This window comes from Perca fluviatilis, chromosome 17, assembly GCF_010015445.1.
Source record: "Perca fluviatilis chromosome 17, GENO_Pfluv_1.0, whole genome shotgun sequence".
Taxonomy (NCBI): domain Eukaryota; kingdom Metazoa; phylum Chordata; class Actinopteri; order Perciformes; family Percidae; genus Perca; species Perca fluviatilis.
In genome coordinates, this window is record NC_053128.1 from 10,683,785 (window position 1) to 10,704,531 (window position 20,747).

Consider the following 20,747-nt stretch of genomic DNA (forward strand, 5'->3'; position numbering starts at 1 on the left):
CGCGGTAAGGAACAGTGTAAAGGCCAGTTAAAAGTTCAAGTAACTGATAAGTGACAAATATGGAAAGTTCATTTCTAAAGTTTATACGATGGCATGAAGTGCAGAATTCTGATTAAAGACAAATATTGCTTTTCACACTGAATGGATCTGCTACTGACTGATTACCAGCATACCGCACGCACGCACGCACGCACAATCTCTCATCAACCATGTCAACTCCTGAGCCTTTAAAACAGGCTCGCCTCACGGTGGCCAGCTGAAACGTCTCGGTGTGTGCTGATCTTTTGACACCAGCACTCATATCGATCAATGCATCTCTCTGCTGATCTGCACAGATTTCTCAGCCAATAACACGCGCGCACTGTGTGTGTGTGTGTGTGTGTGTGTGTGTGTGTGTGTGTGTGTGTGTGTGTTCTTGTGTGTGTGTTCTTGTGTGTGTCTATAGGGAAGCCAGTGTCAGTAAAGTTCCTGATATGGGTGCTGTCACGGGCCTGTGAAGAGTTTCAGCTGTCACTTTCTGACAGGCTGAAGCCGGATGTTAAACACTGTGGGAAGGTGAAATGCTTGCAGTGATATGGCTGATTTATCGGGCACTGCTGTTAGAGAAGCAAACTATTCGTCTCATGATGCTGTGTAAGACACCATCTTTATAATCCAGCCATCCTCACCCAGAAAACCACCGCATGGGTCAATTATGCAAGCAGCTCATAATGACCGACAACTACATTTCTTGTTAAATGGTGACTATGGGCAGGGGCATAGCACAAAATTCAAAATACAAAATGTAGAAAGGCGTTTTCTATGGGCCCCTCCCCGCATCCACAGCTATTCATTCTAGCATTTCTTTGGGCCCTCCTCACATGAGGGCCCTGGGTACTCAGTCCCCTTTTTCCCCCCAGTCCGACGACCCTGACTATGGACTGCTCGTGTAAATATCGCAAGAGCAGAAGAGTAAATGAGGTGACAAAGTATAAGAGCGGCAAATACGCGTAAGGAGGCAGGTTAGCGTGACGGATGGGTCAAACAAACACAGGACTTTGTATGTATGCCATGTTTTTATTGCTGTATGCACCACATTGACTACTGCTGCTTACAGCAGTAATCAATGTGCCTTGGTCCATGTAGGGAGGAGGTCGGGTAGGATACCTGTGGGTCATACAACACAGGGCTTTTAAGTGGGGGAGTGGAGTTTGTCTCTCTCTCACACACACACACACACACACACACACACACACACACACACACACACACACACACACACACACACACACACACACACACACACACACACACACACACACACACACACAGGAGCTGCGGAACGCGAAGCCACGGAAACACTAAAGAGAAGTGTGGGTTTGTGAGGCTGAGTGGTGAATTCAGCTTTGGAGCACCCACAGTCAACGCGTGTTCGTGTTGTGGGAGTACTACTTAAGGGGACCGGTGTTTTAATCCAAACAACAATATCTTTTCTAATCTTAGTTGTTTGGTGCCTAAACTGTAGGATATCGCACTAATTCTTTTGCATAAGTTTTGGTACGATATCATAGGAACCCGTTCATGAGAATGCGTCACGTCATTTTAGAAGTTTTACGCGACTTATTTTAAGCCTATCCCTAAAGTTTACTAACCCTTACTGAGTATTTGAGTTGCCTTAAATGTAACTAGTTCCGTTTCACAACGTTAACTTTGTGTGTAAAACTGTGCCCGTTACATTAAATAGAACGGTCACGCGAGTACGGTAACACGATTAAACCGCCACCGTGCGGCAGTAAGTTGATTCGAAAAATAAAATGAGACAACTAAAAGTCACTCTTCTTAAATGCCATCATATCAAATAGTTTCCATTGTGTTTTAATCATTTTTATGGGAAGGAGTCATTAAGTTTTCTATATCTTTACAGCCAAGGAATTAAGCTATTGCAAGTGTCTAAGAAAGATAAGCAGCACAGTAAAGAAGCGGATATTAAAGCAAACCGTCACCTTCCTAAAATAATTGCCTAAGTCATTTTTTAACAAAAATGATTTTGTTGCCTAAATCATCTCCTCATGGTGCAGGCCACCTCTGGTAAAATTGCTTACATCCTCAGTTGAACAGGTCATGTGATTCTACACCTTTTAGTAAAATTGCGTATGTCAAGCATGTGACTTAGGCAGTTTTATTTTTTGTGTTTTCCGAAAAACCTGGAAAAATGACTTTTAACAAAAATGATTTCTTTGCCTAAATCATCTCCTCATGGTGCTGGTCACCTCTGGTAAAATTGCCTACATCCTCAGTTGAACAGGTCATGTGATTCTACACCTTGTATAACTGCCTATGTCAAGCATGTGACTTAGGCAGTTTTATTTTTTGTGTTTTCTGAAAAACCTGAAAAAATGACTTAGGCAATTATTTTAGGAAGGTGACGAAACATAAACTCTGTACACTATTTTATAAATGATTGCTGCAGTTTTGCTATCTCTCATGGATCGTCATCAGGCACGAACCTCCTGTCAGATGAAAACACTGCAGCAACAGATAATTAATGCTTTAAAATGAATATAAAGCAGTGTGCAGATTACACTTTTGCCTTGAACGCTCTTAAGAATTTTCTTCTTTGTCTACTCTAGAATGGGGAAAAAATAGGCTTGACAAACATGCCTAAACAAATGTATGATTACTAGATATTCAGAGGGCTCAAAGTCACTGAAATAGCAGGCAGCGCTATGGCTGAGAGAAAGCTGTAGGCACTGGACCATAATGGGTTGGCTAATACTTCTGGAAAAAAGTCACTTTTCCAAGTGGACCTCCATCCAACTCGTCTCATGAAGGCAGCCGGTTTCCACAGCAGGCAGCTGTCATGGAAAAAAACCTGCTGGTGTGAAAATGTTGACATTAAAAATAATCACTTAGCCTTTGTAAAGGTCTCTCTCCTTGCAGGTTATACTTTACTCCCTTGACAGGTATACTATGTGACTTTAAGAAGTAGGCAAAAGGTATTTCTATTGTGATTTCTATGAGACAGCTGTTTGAGATTGAACTTCTACCATTTGTTGGGCAGCTTCACATAAAAGCTCACGAGAGTTAAGAGTAGCAATCTAAATGTTGAAACAACATTCGTTGGATAGTCCAATTAGAATCAACAGAAAAATAAAAGATTATTAATTGATTTATTATATTGGTCCATTATATTTAAATGCCAAAAATGTTCTGGTTTTAGCTTCTCAGATGTTCTGATTTTCTGCCTTTCTTCGACTTAAAGTGCTCATATTATGCTCACTTTCAGGTTCATAATTGTATTTAGAGGTTATATCAGAATAGGTTTACATGGTTTAATTTAAAAACAAAACACCATATTTTTGTTGTACTGCACATTGCTGCAGCCACTTTTTTCACCCTGTGTGTTGAGCTCTCTGTTTTAGCTACAGAGTGAGGTATCTCCCTTCTGTACCATCGCACATGCGCAGTAAGCACTGCTAGCCAGTCAGTTGCAGAGTATGAGGGCATGCTATGCTAGCAGCTAGGCGAGCATTATAACGTGTGTTACAAAGTGACGCTTGTTTGTCTCTGAAGTAAAGGCTGGACTACAACAGAGCGGTTTGGAGCAGTTTGTGAACAGTGTTTTCTGTTGGAGATGGTAAGTCCCTTTGGGGTGGACTTTTTCACTTTGTTAACCTATAACATGCACAAAAAAGATATATAACACAATAAAGGAAAGGGAAAAAGCCAAAAAGCATAATATGAGCACGAGGCTGTCCCAAACGATTATTTTTTAAACGATTAATCTAGCGATTATTTTTTCGATTAGTCGACTAATCTAACAATACATTTTTCGATTAATCTAACTATTCATTTTTCAATTAGCGATTATTTTCCCTTTTCTCAATTATTAACAATTTACACAATGCAAATTTCAATAAGGTTCAAATCTCTATTTATTAAAACTGTTTAACACTGCACTGTTCAAGTAAAATGAATTTTTAGTGCAACCTGAAGCCAGATACAAAAATGAAAACTTAAAGTAAACAGAGCAAGTGCAAAAAGAGTAGCCTGTATTTGCTTTTTTTAACAGTAGTAGGTAAAATAATGAATAAGCTCTTGTTTAACATCCAAGCACTTTTCCCTTTAATTTAACTTTAATTATTTGTATCTGAAGGCTGGTTAAGCACTTTAGGGAATTTTTTTTTGTCTCGTTCCAGCGATTGGCACATCGGGTCGGATATGCGTTAGCATGTTAGATGTATTTCCACTCACATACCCAACAACTGCTGAACAACGCCGACACACAGTCCTCGTCTTATCCACCACTCTCTCACCTGTAGCCGACTACTGGAACTGACCCGAAGACCGACATTTTCGAGGCGGGGGCGGCGTGAGACGAGAAGGCATGACGCGGGAAGCTCCAGGCTGCAGCCATACAGTCTCAAAGTTTTCCCAAACTTGCGATCTTAAAGAGGCCGGCAGGGAACTCTTGTGGGTCGCCACCACTCGCCATACTCGTTCTTTCGTGCTGTTATCTCTGACTCACTCACTGGACCGTCGACCTGACAAAAAACTGCACGTAGGCGGAGAGCTCGGCTAGCTTCAGAGCTAAGGCGGGGCTACAGTTTAGGTGTCCCTAGAACTATCTAACGTCGACGAATCGTCCCAGCCCTAATGAGCACTTTAAGTCATTGTTACTTGAATATCTTTAATTCTTGAACTGTTGGACGGACAAAACAAGTTATTTTAACAAGGTTTTTAAGTTCTTGGGAGGATTTATTTATTGATGTTTTAGACAGTGAACAATCAATTGATTAAATAAAAAAGAAAAATTGGTAACACTTGAAGTTTTCTACATGAGTGACATGACACTGTCATGAAACATGAACCCTAACCCTAACTTGTCATGACAAAACTGAATGACACTTACTAAAAGAAGTGTTATGTCATAAACGTTTATAACTTGTTTATAATGTTTTATGACACGTTCATGACAGTGTCATGTCACTCTTATGTAGAAAATTTCTTAACTTTAACTTGACTTATAATCAGCAGTGTGCTTTACTGACAAAATACTGAATAACGCACCTCTGTGTCTATTTATTTTTCCTATACCATGTCCACTTGCCAACAAAATGCCATTTGTACTATAATTGAATAAAGAATATTATTAATAACAAATTCATTTACTTGTATAACTAATTTCTTAGTGTCGCTCTTCTGTTTTAAAGATAACCAAATAAAGTTCCTCAGAAATATAGTAGTTCAGAATTCTGAAGCAGGCTGGGCCAGGAAGTGTAAACTTGGCACAAATGATAAAATCAGGGGAGGAAGAAAGTCCACTGATTGCTTGACGTACTCAACCTAAGATTAGAGAATAGCACTGTGTCCTGATACACTTCATTATTAGAGAAAACCAGGGTGCGAACTACGTGGGGAGCTAGGGGGAGCTTGGCTCCCCTTAATAAGACATGTGCTCCATGTCTTATTATCATTTTGACGTGCAGTTTCAATTTCGTGTAATGTGATCATCGTGGATTATTATGTGTACTATTGCAAAAATATTCATCAATGCATGTCGGCGATTTGAACCTCAATTCACTTCAATAAAGATAATTATTAGGGCTGTCAAACGATTAATTTTTTTTAATCGCTGAATTTCTATAGTTAATCGCGATTAATCGCATGTTTTATCACATGATTACAATTATATTATTTAGCATTTCAGAACTGTTTTTAAGTAAATATTAACAATGGAAAGCGATTCTTACCGGTGTATCTTGATTGGGAATCAAATGAATGCAAAGAAAGTTACTTTATGAACTTAACTTTCAGATTTGTATTAGTTTATCATTTATTTACTCTAAACAAAAGAAGAATAAAAAGAAGGGTACTAAACAACAGTCAGGAACTTGTTTATTGTTAAGGCCATGGTCAAAATTAAAGATTTAATAATAATGTAATAACTATAACAATAACGTATTTCACAAGTAAATTTCTGTTGAACGACAAAAACAACCACCAGATGGGAAATTGGTATTTTACAATTACTGTGAATGCACCACGAGGCTACCTGTTTTAAGTGAACGCACTGTCTGTGTTGTTTAATTCCGACAATGGCAGCTGCTGCGCTGCAGAGCAGACTGTTAACGTCCCGGTGTTGGAATCCTCCACAGTGAAATACAGTCGCACTTTACACTGTTTAATGTTACCTGTCAGCATTTTTAACCATGTTTAATCCAGCTGCTAGCTAAAGGTAGGCTAACGTTACCTGCTGTCAGGTGTAGTGTAAAGTCAATTCAATTTTCAATTCAATTCAATTTTATTTATAGTATCAAATCATAACATAAGTTATCTCGAGACACTTTACAGATAGAGTAGGTCTAGACCACACTCTATAATTTACAAAGCCCCAACAATTCCAACAATTCCAGTAATTCCCTCAAGGAGCAGTGGCCGAAGGGGGCGAGGAAAAACTCCCTCTTGGGAAGAAACCTCGGACAGACCCAGGCTCTTGGTAGGCGGTGTCTACGCGAGCGAGCGCACAATTTTCGTTCTTATTCGGTCTCGTTACTACCGTTTAGGTCGGCACGTTTCGGTACCCAACCCTACATACCAGAGTCAAATTAGTGTACAATAACTTCTACATAATTTTGATTACTCACTGATGAGACAGCGTTTGCACTTTGCGCTTTGGTTTCAATAACAGGTCGGCGAGTAGCACTCTCCAAAACAGTGCTTTGCCTGAGCCCACTAGCATCAACCTGAGTCATGTTAACTGGACTATCCTTAGCTCGTAGGTAGTAGCTCAAGCTTGACGTGCTTCGTGATATTTTAATTCGGCTTTACACAATGTGCCTATGGCTTTCGACTTGTCTACGAGCCGTCCGGGAGTTTTGGAAAATAAAAAGCGCCATTCAGAATTGTGTTGCTGCTGCATTTCTCCATCATGCCTGCAGCCTGCAGCAGGAGGATGTGTTAGGAGGAAGTATGGCAGCTTGATGATAAGTCAAGGTGCGGCAAAGGGTCAAAATAGTAGCCTGTTAGGCACGACGTGAAGCCGAGTGAAGTGAAAATAAATGAATAAATGGCGGCATGCGATTAAAAAAAATTAACGCGTTATGCTCGGCCATTAATTGCAACGCGATTAACGCGTTAATGCTGACAGCCTTAATAATTATACATGCTATTCTTTTCATGAGCATCAAGGCATGGTATGCGGTGCGAATTCAATTCATGTTAAGTACATGTTAACTCAAAGATTCGTAGAAAAAATTTAAACGTAGGCCATTAATCGGTGCGCAAAGTCCTTGAAATCCATTCTGCAGTTAGCATCATACAGCCATGGCAAAAAGGAAACAAGGCAGTTTAATTCATTTTGGTTTCACTAAGAAATTGTGTAGCGATGACGTTAATAGCACGACCGATTCACCTGCTGCAAGCCCTGTTGGCACACCTCCCACCGGGGTGACAACGCAAGAAGAAGCTGAAGAAATAATGTCCTCTCTGGCTGAAGATTGAGGTTGTAACAGCTTGTCAGAGGCCAGTCATGATCCTAACCCCTCTGGCTCCTCTCTCCCGTTAAATTGGAACAGCCAGCAGTGGAGAGACTGGAAGAGCCGATATACATGGCCGTTTGTTAAGGATGGAAGTTTGGGGTGCATCGCTTAGGCCTAATTGAATGGAGGAATTACGGTATTCGTCGGTAGCCTGAGTAACTTTAACCGTTGTTCATGTGAAATCTCAAAGACAGCCTGATGCTTTGTTTATAGACTATTTGTGGGTGGCTGTTTGACCTATCAATTCCTGTCGATAAAGTATAATAGGGTAAATCCTGTATAGTGCATACACTTGTAGCTGTTATGTATCTTTGTAAGTCACAAGTGCTTGACCCCCTCCACACCAACACCACACCCCCGGTGAAAAAAAAAGAAAAAAGAAAAAAAGTGGGCTCCCCCAAAGGCCACGGTGTAGTTAATAAAACTGGAGAAAACATTACACATTCAGACAGAGGTGCCCGGTTATACCGTGTGGTTACTAAAAGGGAATCCACACCTGCCAGCCAATCAGAATTGAGAATTCACAGTAGCCATGGTATAAATGAGAATAATAGACATGTGAATCAATAGACATGGCGGCCAGCTACAGATGCAGACACATGGTCCGTGAAAGGGGGACCGCACTGTACTTACAATGAGAAGTTGATGAACGTTTCAGGCAGTTTTTCTTGTGGATAAATTAGAATTCTACATCCCGTATGTTGCTAATCCCATTGATCTGCAATGTTAATGCTTAGACTTGACAAATCAATACACCTAATCATGGCATTAGGTCTTTAAGTGGTTAGAATTGAAGCCTTTCTTTTTTTCCTATAAAAGAAGCTTGCAGGCAAATCTAGAGCAATCTGTCCCTCTTCATTCCCCTCTTTCACTGTTGACTTGAGTAGGTCATGGACTCAGTAGACCTCGCTCGGTTACTACATGCCTCACTAATCTAGACAGAATAACTGAGTTTACAAAACTGACTGTTCATTTTAATTTTTAATGGTTACAGCCCCATTTAAGCAGATTTTTCCATACATCTTAATCTCGTAATGTGTAGTGTGTATTTCGGACCGGCTGCTCCTCCTGCATGTATGTGCAACTCCGGTAGTAGTAAAATAAGCTTTTATCATAAATCAGCCATTTTTTACTGCTTCATGCTTTTGCTGTGAGTTGAAATTACAGCTGACTCCATTTTTCAAATTAATGGGCGTACAATAATGGGTTTTAAGTGTGTAAAAGGTACTTCATTTCAATATTGTAATGCCAGTGTGTCCAATTAATCCACGTTGCATGATGGGCTCTGTGACTGGTTATACGTCACATACTTCTGTGCCCTGAAAGTCTTTTTAATTTCATGTGCCTTAAATCTGAGCGGGCACACTCCAAAATGTAATATATCACACATTCTGTAGTGCCCTAGAATTTTGCTTGCCTAAGCTCGACCACACATTGCACACTTTAAATCCCTCGGCTCCCGTGTCAGAGAGAGGAAGACAGTCGGGAGGGGGGGGAGGTGGGGTTGGAGGAATTAAGAAGTTTATATCTGAATATTTAAGTTCTGCGAAAATACAGATTATTTACCATACAGCCTCCTAGTTCTGTTGTGATCAGTTTTTCCCAAAGAAAGCACCTTGTATGCATTTTATAATCATTTTAAGGCGAGGTGGCAAGAAAAAGAAAAGAAAGGAGGTGGGGTGGGGGGCATATACCCAATCAAGTACAGTATAGTAGGTCACCTGGGTAGCTCACCTGGTAGAGCGCGCGCCCATATATAGAGGTTCACTCCTCGACGCAGCGGGTTGACTCCGCCCTGCGGCCCTTTGCTGCATGTCATAAGCCCTCTCTCTCCCCTTTCATGTCTTCAGCTGTCCTATAAAAATTAAGGCCTAAAATGCCCAAAAAATAATCTTTAAAAAAGTACAGTATAGTACATAATGTCTAAAGTAAAAGTACAAAAAGATGCAGCCTGTCTACAATAAATTACCATATCCATAATGTTGATTATACATTTCTGCCAGTCTATAACCTTGAAAAGCTGCCACAAAGAAATCATTCCTTTTAATGGTTATAACGTGTGCTACAGTAGACAATTTAATAAGAAATATTTTGTTTTCTTGCTCACTTTTCATTTATTTGAAGTGCCCCAGCGTGCGGCCTTAGCCCTGCTGGCCAACCCACTTGGGCACTCTGGGTAATAGCCTTTGCTCAGAGCACCGTGCATTCAAATGAAATATCAACTTGTCGCACCGCCAAGGAAGACGACAGCTGACTCTGGTCAGCCTGCCAACATTCAACAACATAAAAATTGAACATTCACTCTGTCCCCAGGGATGGGGGACAGTCTCACTTTTATGGGACTTCGGAAAGATTGCCATTGGAACTTGACCATAGGTGAGGTAATTGGGGACAAGATATATTTTAGGAAATTATATAATGATTTAACTTTGGCTGTTTTGTGCATTTGCAAGCCCATTTTAGTTGACATTTAGTGAGAACATTTGAGTCCAACTTCAGCAAACTACTCCCAGTTGTTGAGTAGTTAAGCCCGGAGGGAAACTGGAGCACAGAGCATGCTGTGTAATGGATATTCATTGGCTGCAATTGCATCTTTATCAGACACAAATTGTGTTGAAGCATTATTCGCTGCACACAATAAAAGAAAAAGCAATGTGCTCCAGTTTGCTTTGAGGCACAACTACCCATCTTGTCATTCTCTAAGAGCACTGCTCCACTGGCTGTAGGGAATACACGGGCTTTTACTAACAAGATTGTAACTTAAATCTGCTTAAAAACAAGCTTTTGCTGTTGGATTGTGGGTAATGTAGGCAGGAGGTTTTATAATGGCAGAGGAATGCATGGGGGAAAAAAAGACAATGTCTCTAGCTTTGTTGCATTAACTCATTTTTTAAAAAAATAGTTCATCACGTCTGATATGTTATTGAAGTGCAATGCTAAATTGGTGCAGTACTCTTAGGATTTAATCTAGATTTTTAGATGCCAGTTTTAACAAAATTCCACACTCGTATTTGGCCGAGGATTAAACAGGGATGGAGTTTTTAGATGATGACAGCTGGTCGAGTTTTATAGGTGGATTCTCTGCAGAAAAGGTAGGGCTACGCTTGGCTTATTTCACTGAAGTTCTGACAAAAGGTATTATAAGACTTGCAGCCTACCACACAAACCACATCCGCTGCCATTCATACTCATAAGTAGGGTTGGGTACCGAAACTCGGTGCCAATAGGGAACCGCCGACGTAAAAGGTAGTAACGAGACCGAATAAGAACGAAAGTTTCGGTGCCTCATTTCGGTGCTTGACTTTACACTACACCTGACAGCATGTAGACGCTTACCCACCTGTAGCTAGCAGCTGGATTAAACACTGGTAAAATGCTGACAGCTAACGTTAAACAGTGTAAAGTGTGACTGTCTTTCACTGTGGAGGACTTCAACAGCGGGATGTAACAGTCTGCTCTGCAGCGCAGCAGCAGCTGCCGTTATTGCAATTCATAGATATACAGTATTGTTTATATGGTCGAATTAAAAAAAAAACCGGCCTTTTTTTTTCAGCTGCCGTTGTCGAATTAAACAATACAGACGGTGCGTTCACTTGCAGCTGCCGTTGTCGGAATTAAACAACACAGACGGTGCATTCACTTAAAACAGGTTGCCTCGTGGTGCATTCACAGTAATTGTAAAATACCCTTTTCCCATCTGGGGTTCAACAGCAATTTACTGGTGAAATAAGTTATTGTTATAGTTATTACATTATTATTAAATCTTTAATTTTGACCATGGCCTTAGCAATAAACAAGTCACTGACTGTTGTTTACTACCCTTATTTTTTTTCTTCTTCTTTTTTTTTTTTTACTTTATTGAAAAGTACCGGTTTAGGCACCGGCACCGTTTTAAAAGTATTGATTTAGCACCGGAATCGAAAAAAAAACCAAACGATACCCAACCCTACTCATAAGCAAGTGGGAAAAACGGACTCAAGACTTGAAAGTTACAGTATTGGAAAAGGATTTATCTTTGTGATAAGTACACTGATGTGTGTTTCTATATTGGTGCACTGCAAGTTGTTCAAATCTCCTAGATGTAACTTCTACGAGATATGAGATCTCCAAACCCCTCTGGCTCTGCTTGGTCATGCTCTACTAAGAAGATAGAACCAGGTAAACAGATGTCTGTAGCTTACCACATGAGATCAAATCTCTTCTGAGGGGGGAACAGACAGCAATGCCTGCCTGAACCATGGTTGTAGCATTTCATTTATATTTAAGGTTCTAACTCTGTGCCTTTCTTCCCGCAGTGACACAGATGTAGGGACGTAGCTCTCTATGCTAGTTAGCCTTAATGGCCGTTCCAGGCGACAACTTTCTCTGTTTACTGTCGGTCAGAATCAGAGTGTTTGAAATTTTTCACGTAGGAGGCTCACGCAGCTTTCCATGATATTCGTTGTTCGGCGGGAGGGGGTCCTTACAGCATCTGATGCATAAAAAAAAAAAAAAAGAGGAAAACATGAGTAATGCCTGTGCAGAATGCCACATTTAATGACTGGATGATCAATCTGTGCTAAAGTGAAAGTCTCTTTTCATTCTACTCTGTATAGCCTCCCATGGGAGCCCGGTGCACACATGTCCAGTGGGTTTTTTATTACTCTTCTGTCTATGCAGAAATCCATGCTGAACCAATGTGTGCTAATTAATGATGGTGTCTTGCGGAGGCGTCAATGAGCCAGTGGCTTAACACTGTGGCTTTCTATCACAGCGTATAGCCTGGAGTTTTCTTACGTCGAAAATATGTTTGAATTACCCTTCTCTGCTTGATCCCCAATGCATTTTTATTGAGATGACATAGTGAGGATTCCCTAAGGGCTTCGCAACAGACATTTTTCAATGGGATTATCGTTTAGGGAAGACTAATGGCTGTGTATAGTGCCATGGATGCTTGGTCAGTTACCTAATGGATGTGATGGAAGTGGAAGTGCATCTGTTGCTTGGAGGACTCAAGGGGTTTATTTATAGCACACATTTTCACATGTAGCGTGCATCTTTACTCAAATCTCATATACTCAGACCTAATTTACTCCCTTAGTATTTGCTTGCATTCTGGGAGAGATTCATGAATATCTGGCAATATTTAGCATTCTCTCTCTTCCTTATTTCAATATTTATTTTTTTTTAATAAAAGAATCAAACACAGAGTTTAGCACACACACACTGTTTGATTGTCTGCCTGGTTGTTAGTTAGCAAGTAGTCACAGCCATTAACAGTGACACAGTTTTGGTACTTGAGCATTTGTCCCTTTTTAACTACTACTTGAATTACTACACTTTCTTAAAAGAAAATAATCTTCTACGGTCTATCACTGTTCATTTTGATGCTTATTCTGATACACAGTCATTTTCTTGACATTTTATATTAAAATAACACATTTGGAGGACTGTTCATTCAGTTTTTGGCAAAGGTATGCACTCTTTCAGTGCTTTTTAGTAGTCAATTGGCAAATGTAATTAGGGCAGATCCATTAAAAGGGACATATTGTGGAAAACTCACTTGTTCAGTGCTTGTTCAGTGCCTACCAATAAACAATCTGTGATATAAGACAACCCAGTCATTGTTTTGTGGGCTGCCTAGATCAGAAAACATGGGAACATTTAACAAGCCATTCTGATTTGGCGCCAGTTCCTATGTCGCATGCAGGCTCATTAGAATATAATGCCCCCCATCTGAGTATTAGATTAGATTAGACATCTTTATTTTGCACTTGCATGGACAGTTTCCTTTGGCTTCACAGACATGCATACTCTTAAGATACTTAAATATTTCACAGACATACATACACACAAGTCTTTTTCTGCCGTGGGCTTGAATACATGAGATAAAAAAATAAGTAAAGTGGGCCAAAGGGTTGGGATAAAAGTGTGGAAATATTAACAATTAGTGCATCTCTTAAATAGACATTGTAGAAACCAGCAGCCGTCACTAATACCTAATAAAAGTCATTAGTTTAGAACAGTGGTTCTCAACCTTTTTTGTGCCATCGCCCCCTATCCATTATCCAGGTCCTTAACGCCCCCATCAAATATTATGTAGGCTAATTGCCCCGAATATTAATGATTACGCCCTAATATAGGCCTGTTATTGTTGTTACTATTGTTATCAAAGATAAATAAAAAATCAAATCATTTAATGCCAAACAACACATGTATTAGTTTCCCAGGTATCAAAAAAGCCATGTGAATAGAAATTATATATATTTACAGGTTTTTAAAAAAATGCAACCATTTGACATTCAAATTAAATAACAGCAGCCAATCAGAACGACTAGATATGTAACATTCAAACTATAATTAGGTATTATCAAAAGGCCTGCTGCATGTCCCAGGTGTGAACCTCAGCACCTTTAGAAGATGACTATAATTTGAATGTCCTTTTTTGTTTGTGAAGTGACCTTGGGTGTCACGAAAGGCGCTATAAATAAAATGTATTATTATTATTATTATTACAAACACTAACAGTAGCCAATCAGAAACACCTAGCAATTTAACATTCAAATCTATTTTTCATTAAAATCTAAATCTATAATCTAATCCAACGGAAAACAAACTGGCACTTATCAAGGGGTAAAAGCAGAAGGATTACACACACACACACACACTCACACACACAAAAGTATTTTGGTGAAGACAAACGACTTGAAGAACGACACCTACTGCCGAATGGAAATAAGTTTACAACCTTTGAAAGTTAGTGAGAGCCCTTTTTTCTAGAGTCTAGGTTAGAAGAGTCTAGGTTAGAAGAGTCTAGGTTAGAAGAGTCTAGGTTTGCTATCGCCTGTCTTGTGAGTAAATAGCAGAAAAAAAACATTTGGAGAAACGCAACCCCATATTGCGCTGTGTTTTGCGGAGGTGTGTGAGAATCCTGTACAGTAAACAGTGACATCACTGCCTCTATCGCTTCCACAAGAAAGTTTTAAAACACCAAACACAAGCCCTGAACTGCCCGGGAGTTTGTGAACTAGCTAAATGTTTGCCAAACAACAAAGCACAGTCGATATCTCACGCAATTCTCTTTTCTTTCTCTCTTTCTCCGTGAAATGAAGCTGCCTTCAGGTGCAGTAGGAAATGTTGGGTTCTATAAATGATCTGACGAAAAACTGTTACTGGGAAATATAAAGTCTACTTGTGCTACATTGGGGGGGGTTAAAGAATACAACAGGACGTCGCGGTGATTGCTTTTTTTTTTTTTTTCTGAATGCAGCTTCACGTAGTACAGAGCTCATTTAAGATGATGCGCTGACGTCCCGTTTCCATGAAGGCAGCGCGGAGCTGCGCCAAACTAAGCTGACAGAAGCACAGAAGAGTTAGGATACCCGCCTGGTCCAGTCACAGTGCTGTAAACTGGCAGCTTTTAATGTTGCAGACCACTGAGTTTTTTAGTAGTTTAAGTGTAAACATATTGTTATTGTGAATCTTTGGTTTAAACTAGCTTTCAAACAAACGCCCCCCAAGGGCACCTCAACGCCCCCCTTTTCCAAAATATTGCTTCCAATCCTCCCCATCATCTTCTGAACGCTCCCTGGAGGGGCGGTACCGCCCCCGTTGAGAAAAACTGGTTAAGAATGATGGCAGAGGATGGAATAAAAGATCTCTTAAGAATGTTTCTCGTTGCTGTGGATACCTTGTATCGTCTTACTGAAGGGAGTTTTTCAAATTTATCAAACAAAGGATGTGAAGGGTCCTGAACTGTTACTGTTGCTTTCCTCCTGGTTTGTGTTGTTTACAGCTCCACCAGCTGTTTCTGGGGCTCTGTAAAATCTTGCTGTGAACTCTTGTTATGAGCCTGCTCTTGCTCCTGGCCCCTACATTTCAGTACTAGCATGTGATGTCAAAGCTATTTCATTTCCTTAGAAGAAACAATCTTCCAATCAGTCACCAGTAAAAAATCATTTTCAAAAAGGTAAAAGTCAATTGCTTGTTTATGTTTGGTAATTTTATGGCTCAAAACTAACCGGCCTGTTCCGAGGTAAAGCAAAGTGACCGGTGTCTTGTGATTAATGTAGATTACTTTGCTATGCATTTTAGCATGGAATTGTCATTATTGTGTGACAACCCCCAAGTTGTGGTATAATGATGCTGAATAATGTTCTCTGCATACTTAATGCCAGACTATGGAGGTCTTTCTTTAGTTTACAGTTTACAACAGCAGGTAGGCACACAGAAATTACAAGTTTTTTTGTATTTTTTTGTACATAAAACACTTCCGTCCTGGAGCCTTGCTATGTAGCCTTTCTGAGGACTTGTCAATGTGAATATATCGTGACTACAACACACATTATGTAATGCAATAGTCTCCCTCTGTCTTTTTATCTTAAATAATGTCTGTTTGTCCACACAGTGGAAAACAATATGATGCTCTAAAACTTCAGTATAAAGAGTTGCACATTCTGCCTGATGCATTTCTGTTATTGTACATTATTGTGTTATTGTACATGTCATTCACCTTCTGTCATTTTATAAACCCTGTCCAAAGTCAAACAGTAACTTCTTATGCACATACCAAACAAATCGCAACATTTGGGGTGTGTGCGTGTGCTCTTGTACAAAATTTTGTGAGAGTTAGACCTTGAGAGGGAGGACATTTTGCCCAGCCCCTACCTCTACGAAGGGCTGTTTGTTTGGGGTTAAGACTTGGTTTAACGGCTGCTGTTAGTATTAGATTTAGGTTAAGGTCTGGCTAGTCCACGCAACATTCTGGGATGGGAGAAAAACTCTGCTCTGGTTTATTGGTATTACTTTAAACTAATCACAATCGTCTTGGGCGGTGCTAAGCGCCAGACGCAACTACAGTGCCTCTGCAAAATAGCCTCGGAAAGGAACTTGTTTTAGTGGAACATGTGCATGTAGGGAGGCAGGCTCTGGAATTAAAATGTGTGTGATGAAAATTTTACAAAAAAAAAATATATATGTATATAAATTAGGGCTGGGCAAGTTAACACGTTATTCTCGCGTAAACTCCTTAATTCATTAACGCAGACAATTATTTTATCGCGCATTAACACAGTTTTTATTATTTCTTTTATTATTGTAAAAGTCTGTTGCTCACAGGCTTTTATTTTGTAAAAGTCTGTGCTGCCGCGCTTACAGGAACCGGAAAAGAAAAGAATTGGTGGATAAACAAACCAACAAGGGTGTCACTGCCCGATGTGAGTCAAGCACAGATTTGTTGAAAATTTCTTTATTAGGAGTAACCCCTGGAGATGCACCATCTCGTTTTCGAGGGGGTCCTTAACAATAATTGAATATACAGTACAATCATAATTAGACACAACAGTAAAACAGAAACAGACAACAAAAACAAGCAAAAAACCAAGAAAAAAAGAAAAGTCAGTCAGTCATAATCAAATTTGTGGCAAAGTAAAAGTGAAACTGAATACTACTCATAATATTAGAAGATATGTTATGGTGTTATGGAGGGTTAAAGACAGGTACAGTTGATAGTGTAATAAGAGAACAGCATTTTTAAAGAACTGGAGAGATAGAATGGACCGAATATTTACAGGTAGATTATTCCAATCTGAGGGGGCTTTAAAGCTAAAGGCTTTCGTAGCTGTTGAGAAACGTACAGCAGGGACAGAAAAAAAAAAGTTGTGTGGAGTGTCTCAAGTGATAGGTAGAGGAGAAGGGTACCATAAGCTGTTTAAGATAACTAGGATAATTGCAATGTATACATTTGTGACGAGTGCAGATGTGAGCTGCGCATGCATCACTTTGTGACGAGTGCAGATGTGAGCTGCGAATGCATCACTTTGTGACGAGTGCAGATGTGAGCTGCGCATGCATCACTTTGTGACGAGTGCAGATGTGAGCTGCGCATGCATCACTTTGTGACGAGTGCAGATGTGAGCTGCGCATGCATCACTTTGTGACGAGTGCAGATGTGAGCTGCGCATGCATCACTTTGCGACAAGTAGCCTACAAGATGCTAACGGCTTTTTTGAGCTAACGTTAGCAATCACACAATCGTAGACAAAATGTTTTGGAAATGACTGCTGCTGCTGGCTACAAGTTAGCAATCAAACACAACAAAGGCTGTCACTTGAATGGCGTTTTGAGCTAACGTTAAATCAAACAATCATAGATAGCTAAAACGTTTTTGAAATGATTTCCATCTTCTGTTATTGTATGTAAAGAGAAAAGTTTATTATTTTATTGATTTCACAAATTTCAGTAAGACATGTTACGCCGTAAACCGTTTAAATCTGAGCATGCACAACTCACATCTGCACTCGGCCAAATCTTAAGACCGGGGGAAACATTGCAAGTTTTCCGTATTTCGCGCTAGTGGATCATAACCGGGTTGTAAGTACTGCTTCAAAATGCCAAAAGAAGAAACAGGAGCAAGAAACAAAAAATAGAGAGTAGGCAATTTATTGAAAACTGCATTTAAACTCAAAAAGGCTGTTCATCAGCTGATCAAAAGTTTAAGACCATAGCCCAAAAATAAACCCACAACAGAACTAAAAGTGTCAAAAAAGGACTCAGTAGTGAGTAGCCCCACCGTTCTTGTTGATCACTTCAAACACTCGTTTCGGCATGCTTGATGCAACTGTTCCCAGGAGGCTGCTGGGAACGTTGCTCCATGTGGTGAAGATGGCTTCACGAAGGGCATCCACGGTCTGGAACTGACGTCCGTTTTTGTAAACTTCCCTTGCCATCCATCCCCAAATGTTCTCAATGGGATTAAGATCAGGGGAACACGCAGTATGGTCCAAAAGAGCAACGCTATTCTCCTGGAAGAAGTCCTTCGTCAGGCGGGCGGTGTGAATTGCAGCATTGTCCTGTTGAAAGATCCAGTCATTACCGCACAGACGGGGGCCCTCAGTCAAGAGGGATGCCCGCTGCAACATGTCCACATAGCCAGTCGCCGTTTGACGCCCCTGGACAACCTGAAGCTCCATTTTCCCATTGAAGGAAAAAGCACCCCAAATCATGATGGAGCCTCCTCCACTGTGCTGTGTAGAAAACATCTCCGGTGGGATCTCCTTCTCATGCCAGTAACGTTGAAAGCCATCAGGACCGTCCAGGTTAAATTTTTTCTCGTCAGAGAATAAAACTTTCTTCCACCTTTCAATGTCCTATGTTTGGTGCTCCCTTGCAAATTCCAAACGGGCAAGTTTGTGGCGTGGGAGGAGACGTGGCCTTTGAAGACGTTTTTTGTTCTTGAAGTCCTTCTCTCGCAGATGACGTCTTATGGTTATTGGGCTACAGTCAGCATGAGTAAGGGCCTTAATTTGGGTCGAGGATCGGCCTGTGTCTTCACGGACAACCCGTCGGATCCTGCGGCTCAGTGCAGGTGAAATTTTTTTGGGTCTACCACTTGACTTTTTAGTCCCATAACTCTCAGGAACTTTTAAGAAATGTAAAATGACTGTCTTACTGCGTCCAACCTCGGCAGCGATGGCGCGTTGCGAGAGGCCTTGCATGTGCAGCTCAACAATCCTGCCACGTTCAAAGAGAGAAAGCCTTTTTGCCTTTGCCATCAGGAGATCATGACAGTGTGACTGCCTGAAGAACAATGACACGAAAGCCATATTTTTGTGCAGATTTTACCTTTTTATGCCTATGGTCTTAAACTTTTGATCAGCTGATGAACAGCCTGTTTAAGTTTAAATGCAGTTTTCAATAAATTGCCTACTTTCTATTTTTTGTCTCTTGCTCCTGTTTCTTCTTTTGGCATTTTGAAGCAGTACTTACAACCCGGTTATGATCCACTAGCGCGAAATGCACACGCATACAAACTTTGAAAATAATCCATCCATGCTGTTTTGAGTGAGATACGGTTTCTGAATGTGTCCTGCCTTCAGTCTCCGGGTGAGCTGTTCAAAATCTGCACGGCTTTCTATGGCACAAGCCGAAACGAGCTGGCTAACTGCCACCGTTGGGATGCTAGCGTTAGCACTGCTACAACACACATAAATTCACCATAATCTACAAAAGAACTACTTACATGTGCTCCCTGGTTTAGAAGACGTCTCCCAGCTAATCCTGCCTTGTAACTGACTGAAGTTGAAGAAACAACCTTACTTTTACTGTCTATGGAGCTAGCTGACATCTGATCTACATCTGAGCTACTGCGCATGTGCGAGTTCAATCAAAGATAATACAGAAGAAGAAAAGAGGTCTCACTCTGTAGCTAAAACAGAGACCAGGTGAAAAGAGGAGCTGCAGCAGTGAGAGAGAGCTGTGCAGTACAACAAAAATATGGTGTTTTTTGAAAATTATACAATGTAAACCTATTCTGGTACAACCTTAAAATACAATTATGAACCTGAAAATGAGCATAATATGGGCGCTTTAATGCCCTGGCAGTGGCAATAAGCTTTAATTTTGTATTTGCTTTGATTACATTGTTTAAGTTGAGATTTACACTAAATATTTTATTTAACTGTTACTGTATAACCAAAATGCAGATGTTAAGTGTTTGCAGAACAAATGTTATGGCACTTTCGTTCATATGGCAGAACATTTAAAATAAAATTGCGCTATACACTACTTTTTAATTCATTATTGGATTATGCGTATAACAATGCGTTCAATCAGGAAAATGATGTGATTAATCGCGATTAAAACTTTTAATCGTTGCCCAGCCCTAATATAAATATAATTTGATTGTCCGTTCTAGCTCAGAGGATAAAAATGAGGGACATCCAGCAGAACCTCTGGCGGTACCGGAACAATCCAGTAAATGAAACGTCGTCGATATATAGATAGACTATGATAAAGGTTTTGGGGTTATGTAAGTAGTACAGATGGTTACAGTTAGGAGCTATAGGGAATTCAATATGTCAGCAAGGGTCTTCCCAAGTGTGGTAATACAAATGTGTGTGTTGAACATTTTTCAAGTACAATTTCCATGGGCCGCTATATATATTGTTATAATAATATTATATATGTTATATATATATATATTTTTTTTTTTCATAATAATTTTTATTATACAGACAAAATGTAACATTAAATCATTAAAGAGACAAGCATAACAGAAAACATTGTCTGCACTTTTATCTTTTTACACATTCCTTTCCAACATATAACTAAAAGAGGAAAGAAAAAGAACAAGAATCACAGCAACAACAGAGTATATAAGTTATCTTTAATATGCATGAATTAATGCTCATGTTTAATCATGAGGACTAGGATTTCCTTGCTCTGTTAATGTGTTTTCTCATATTGGCA

At 40.0% G+C, this 20,747-nt stretch overlaps 1 protein-coding gene across 4 annotated transcripts in view; it reads left to right on the plus strand.

The window, feature by feature from the left end:
• Positions 1-20,747, plus strand: part of LOC120546024 (leucine-rich repeat transmembrane neuronal protein 4-like) — a 231,460-nt gene that overhangs the window by 166,900 nt on the left and 43,813 nt on the right. The window lies entirely within an intron of this gene.